Source organism: Urocampus carinirostris, unplaced genomic scaffold (genome assembly GCF_059441175.1).
Source record: "Urocampus carinirostris isolate Australia breed hairy pipefish unplaced genomic scaffold, RoL_Ucar_1.0 HiC_scaffold_45, whole genome shotgun sequence".
NCBI lineage: Eukaryota > Metazoa > Chordata > Actinopteri > Syngnathiformes > Syngnathidae > Urocampus > Urocampus carinirostris.
The window spans coordinates 141,976-147,500 of NW_028283152.1; the positions used below are offsets into that span (position 1 = coordinate 141,976).

Consider the following 5,525-nt stretch of genomic DNA (forward strand, 5'->3'; position numbering starts at 1 on the left):
CCATTCATTACCAACGGGGCTGCAGTAGCATCCCGCGGCCACGCAGGGGCAGATATTGTGAGGGAATTACATGGTAGTGGACGGAGCGCCCATGCATTTCCAATGGGAGTGCAGTACCTCAAAAATCCGCTAGAGGGCCCCGAACTTGAGGGCCCGGCGTTCCCTCAAGTGCCGATTTTATACCCCCTTCTCCAGCCGACAGCCAGAATTATATTAGGGACTCGCAATTTTGAGAGGTGAGCACCAGGGCTAATCAGCGGCCACCCGTGACCATTGAGTCCGACAGAGCAGAGGCTAGGGGCGGCCTCGCATCTCGCAATTACCGAGGGAAGATGCCGGTTCTCGAAAAATTTCTAAGTTTTTCAAATTTTAAAGTATTGAAGTATTTAGGGCGCTTCCCGCGGCCCTGGCTTTTGCATGTACCCCTCTAAGCTCCGGTTCTCGAAAAATGTCTAAGTTTTTCAAACTTTAAAGTATTGAAGCCGGACTTCCGCGGAGGCTGACAGGGGGCCTCCATCGAAGCACCCTTCACCCCCGGGTGAGCCGGCGTCGGCCCACGGGCCTGCCGGTTCCCCAACTGAGCGATTGGCACACGAGACCCGCCTCGGAGGGCCCACGTCGGCCGGCGCAAGCCGGTGTTCGGGCGTGCGGCTCCTCCGGCTTTGCGGGTCAAGCTCCAGCGCCGAGGATACTAGGCAAACGTTGGGCCCCCCCGAGCCGAGTGGATACCCGCCTCAGAAAGAGCTGGGGCGGTACGTACGGACGGCCTCACTAAGAGGGAACGGAAGCTACTAAAGCACACGTATAACTGTCCGATGTGCGAACGAAAGTGAGGCCGGACGAATCCGATACGAGTTACGAGTGAGGCGGGATCCACGGCTGGCACTCGCGGGGCCCTCTTGCGAAACCATGCCTCGGCGTGAACCTTTTGGCGGCAGAACCAAGACGAACCGAGGTCGAGCTTCCGTCTCGAGCCACACCCAGACGTCCGACCGTCGCGGAGCCCGACGCCACGCGTGCTAGGGCTCCGCGCGAAACATCGTTTCACGACACCCGCTCGTCAGCCCGTCCGAACGTATACGAGTGTCGCGCGGCCCCCCGGGCCCGGCTGTAGCCACAGCCTCGTCCCGGACCAGGGCCGCACCGCCACCAGCAGCGCCCCCCCGGCGGCAGACGCACTCTGGTTGATCCTGCCAGTAGCATATGCTTGTTTTCAAGATTAAGCCATGCATGTCTAAGTACGAATGGCCAGTACAGTGAAACTGCGAACGGCTCATTAAATCAGTTATGGTTCCTTTGATCGCTCCACCGTTACTTGGATAACTGTGGCAAATCCAGAGCTAATACATGCAAACGAGCGCCGACTCGCGGGCGGGGCTCCGGCCTCGCCCCGGGGACGCGTGCATTTATCAGACACAAAAACCCACGCGGTGTCCGGCGGGCGGGGGCTCAGCCGTCGCGCGCGTCCCCCGCGTCCGGCCTCCGCCTCTCCGGGCGGGGGCGTAAGCGGCGCGGGCGGCTCCGCGCGCGCCGGTCCTCGTTCCGCCGGCCCGGCCCCCCCTTTGTGTTGACTCAGGATAACCTCGTGCCGATCGCTCGCCCACCCGAGGCGGCGACGACTCATTCGAATGTCTGCCCTATCAACTTTCGATGGTAGACTCTGCGCCTACCATGGTGACCACGGGTAACGGGGAATCAGGGTTCGATTCCGGAGAGGGAGCATGAGAAACGGCTACCACATCCAAGGAAGGCAGCAGGCGCGCAAATTACCCACTCCCGACACGGGGAGGTAGTGACGAAAAATAACAATACGGGACTCGTTCGAGTCTCCGTAATTGGAATGAGCCGAACACAAACCCATCGGCCAGCATCCATTGGAGGGCAAGTCTGGTGCCAGCAGCCGCGGTAATTCCAGCTCCAATAGCGTATTTTAAAGTTGCTGCAGTTAAAAAGCTCCTAGTTGGACCCCGGGACGCGAGCTGACGGTCCGCCGCGAGGCGTGCATCCGTCTGTCCCAGCCCCTGCCTCTCGGCAAAAGCCCCCGTGATGCCCTTCGCTGGGTGTCACTCGCGGGGCCCGAAGCGTTTACTTTGAGGAAATTAGAGTGTTCAAAGCAGGCCACACGGCCGCCCCTGCATATCGCAGCTGGGAATAATGGAATAGGACTCCGGTTCTATTTTGTGGGTTGTCATGAACTGGGGCCATGATTAAGAGGGACGGCCGGGGGCATTCGTACTGCGCCGCTAGAGGTGAAATTCTTGGACCGGCGCAAGACGGACGAGAGCGAAAGCATTTGCCAAGAATGTTTTCATTAATCAAGAACGAAAGTCGGAGGTTCGAAGACGATCAGATACCGTCCTAGTTCCGACCATAAACGATGCCGACTCGCGATCCGGCGGCGTTATTCCCATGACCCGCCGAGCAGCACCCGGGAAACCGACCAAGTGTCTGGGTTCCGGGGGGAGTATTGTTGCAAAGCTGAAACTTAAAGGAATTGACGGAAGGGCACCACCAGGAGTGGAGCATGCGGCTTAATTTGACTCAACACGGGAAACCTCACCCGGCCCGGACACGGAAAGGATTGACAGATTGAAGGCTCTTTCTCGATACCGTGGGTGGTGGTGCATGGCCGTTCGTAGTTGGTGGAGCGATTTGTCTGGTTAATTCCGATAACGAACGAGACTCAAACATACTAAATAGTACCGCGGCCCCCCGCGCGGTCGGCGGCAGAAAACTTCTTAGAGGGACAAGTGGCTCTCAGCCACACGAGAATGAGCAATAACAGGTCTGTGATGCCCTTAGATGTCCGGGGCTGCACGCGCGCCACACTGAGCGTATAAGCGCGTCGTCTATCCCCGCGCCGGCAGGCGCGGGTAATCCTATGAACCCCGCTCGTGACAGGGCCTGGGGATTGCAATTATTTCCCACCAACGAGGAATTCCCAGTAAGCGCGGGTCATTAGCCTGCGTTGATTAAGTCCCTGCCCTTTGTACACACCGCCCGTCGCTACTACCGATCGGATGGCTTAGTGAGGTCCTCGGATAGTCCCCGCCGGGGCCGGCCCCGGCTCCGGCGGTGTGCCAGAAGACGGTCGAACTTGACTATCTAGAGGAAGTAAAAGTCGTAACAAGGTTTCTGTAGGTGAACCTGCAGAAGGATCATTAACGTACGAGCGGCAGCAGATCCGCCTCGGTACACCCCCGACGAGCCAGACGCCGAGGGCGGCGGGTCGTCGCAGGCGGAGGAAGAGGGTAGACCGGGACGGGACGGGACGGGGGGCGCGGCGCGGGTCACTCCCGGGCCGCGCGTCGGAGCGAGTTCGGCGGGCGCCACGCGGCGCGGCGCGACGCGAGAAAAGGCGGCGGGCGATGTCGCGCTACCTCCGTGCGAGCGGGGTAGCGCGCTCGTCCGACGACCCCAGTAGCGCGGCGCGGCGCGACGACAGGCGACCGCCAGCGACGGGCGAAAGGCGGCGGCCGTGCGCGGGACCCCCGTAACCGGGGAATCCCCCTCTGCCGACGACCCTAGCTCGGCGCGGTTCTCGCGCTTCCGGCGCGCGCTTCCGGGGCGGCACTCGCCTCGACGACCTCCCGTCCTTTAAAGGTAACGGTTCGGGCCGGCGCCCCGGCGTCCGTCCGCCCGTCGGTGTCGCGTGTCCGTGCGGCGCGGGGCTGCTCTCGGCGAGGGTCGCCGAGCAAGCGGATCCCCGCACGGATCACAACGGCCGTATGGCGGCGGCGTCGGGACGCCCGCCCGAGACGAAGGTTCAGGGCGACGAAACGGTGCTCCCACCGGCTACCTTTTTCCCCGGCCAAACGCGTCCGTCGGCCGGAGCCCTCGAGGGGCCGCGTAGCGCGCGCGTGGGCCGGCCCCCGGACACCGGAGTCCCTCCCGGGGCTCCGGACACCGGGGGTTCGGTTCCGCGCGGTCCGCCGCGGTCTCCTCTGTCCATCCATAGTCCGGGCAGGCCGCGGCCGGGTCGGGGGCCAGTCCCCCCTCGGTGTCAGCGCGGTCGCGCCGCCCTTGTAAACCAAACCCACTCGCTGACGGGTAGCAACACCCAAAGCGTCGCTTCGCGGCGCGGCGGGGCTTCCAAGTCGGATGGCCTTCCGGGGTCCGGGTAGGAGACGCCGGGGGCCGGCCTCAGCGCCGAGCCCCCGACCTACCCGGCGAGTCCGGTCGCCGAGTCGTGTCAGGCCCGAGCGGGAGACGCCGGGCGCCGGCCTCAGCGCCGAGCGCCCGACCTACCCGGGCCGACGCACGTCTCGGGCGCCGTCGCGGCCCCGAGCGGGAGACGCCGGGCGCCGGCCTCAGCGCCGCGCGCCCGACCCGCTCGGCTCGTCGCGGCGTCGCGCGTATCGCGCCCGTCGGTAACCGCGCCGCGGGTTAGGGGCTCGCTCGCGGGAGCGACCGAACGGCACCCGCGGCGCGTTCGTCTCCGGTACAAACCCTGTCGTGAATTTGTCTCCGATCGTCCCGGGCGGACGTAAAAGGGCCCAAACGTACGACTCTTAGCGGTGGATCACTCGGCTCGTGCGTCGATGAAGAACGCAGCTAGCTGCGAGAACTAATGTGATTTGCAGGACACATTGATCATCGACACTTTGAACGCACATTGCGGCCCCGGTTTTACCCCGGGGCCACGCCTGTCTGAGCGGCGCTTTCCAATCGATCGGACGCGGGCCGGGCCCTCCGCGACATTCCGCCGGTCCGTCCGGCGGGTGGCGCGAGAACCCGGTCCGCGCGGGCGAGGCTCGGGCCCTCCGCGACATTCCGCCGGTCCGCCCGGCGGGTGGCGCGCGACCCGTGTCCCCGCCCACTCCGCGGCTGGGGTTTCGCAGGGACCCCCGTCCCTTCGTACCCTCAAATACAGACTCGGGCGGCGCTCCGTGTCCGTCCGCCCGTCGGTGTCGCGCGTCCGCGCGTCCGGAGGTGCTTCTCGGCTGCCGGTGAGTACGGCTGGTACTTAGCATACCGAGAAGGTGCTCCGCGCGCGCGGCTCCGCGCGGCGGCCCGTATGGCGGCGGCGCTCGGCGCCCTCCTCAGGTAAAGGTCCCGGTCGGCGCCTCGGCGTCCGTCCGCCCGTCGGTGTCGCGTGTCCGTGCGGCGCGGGGCTGCTCTCGGCGAGGGTCGCCGAGCAAGCGGATCCCCGCACGGATCACAACGGCCGTATGGCGGCGGCGCCGGTCCCGGCGCCGGCCCCGACCGCACAGCTCTACGCGCACGCCCTCAGATCAGACGAGACGACCCGCTGAATTTAAGCATATTACTAAGCGGAGGAAAAGAAACTAACCAGGATTCCCTCAGTAGCGGCGAGCGAAGAGGGAAAAGCCCAGCGCCGAATCCCCGCCCTGCGGTAGGGCGAGGGAAATGTGGCGTACGGAAGGCCGCTTTAGCCCGGCGCCGCTCGGGGGCCCGAGTCCTTCTGATAGAGGCTCAGCCCAGGGACGGTGTGAGGCCGGTAGCGGCCCCCGGCTCGCCGGGGCGAGGCCTTCTCGGAGTCGGGTTGCTTGTGAATGCAGCCC

The 5,525-nt window shown here is 64.7% G+C and overlaps 3 non-coding genes across 3 annotated transcripts in view; all 3 read left to right on the plus strand.

The window, feature by feature from the left end:
- The first annotated feature begins 1,177 nt into the window (after nt 1–1,177).
- LOC148345432 (18S ribosomal RNA) lies at nt 1,178–3,164 on the plus strand. The gene has a single exon (XR_015848588.1). It is a non-coding gene; the product is annotated as an 18S ribosomal RNA (ribosomal RNA).
- A 1,342-nt stretch (nt 3,165–4,506) lies between these two features.
- LOC148345433 (5.8S ribosomal RNA) lies at nt 4,507–4,660 on the plus strand. The gene has a single exon (XR_015848596.1). It is a non-coding gene; the product is annotated as a 5.8S ribosomal RNA (ribosomal RNA).
- A 564-nt stretch (nt 4,661–5,224) lies between these two features.
- Nucleotides 5,225–5,525, plus strand: part of LOC148345434 (28S ribosomal RNA) — a 4,529-nt gene continuing 4,228 nt past the window's right edge. The window contains exon 1 of the ribosomal RNA XR_015848592.1: nt 5,225–5,525. This exon is cut by the window's right edge and continues 4,228 nt beyond it. This is a non-coding gene — a ribosomal RNA (28S ribosomal RNA).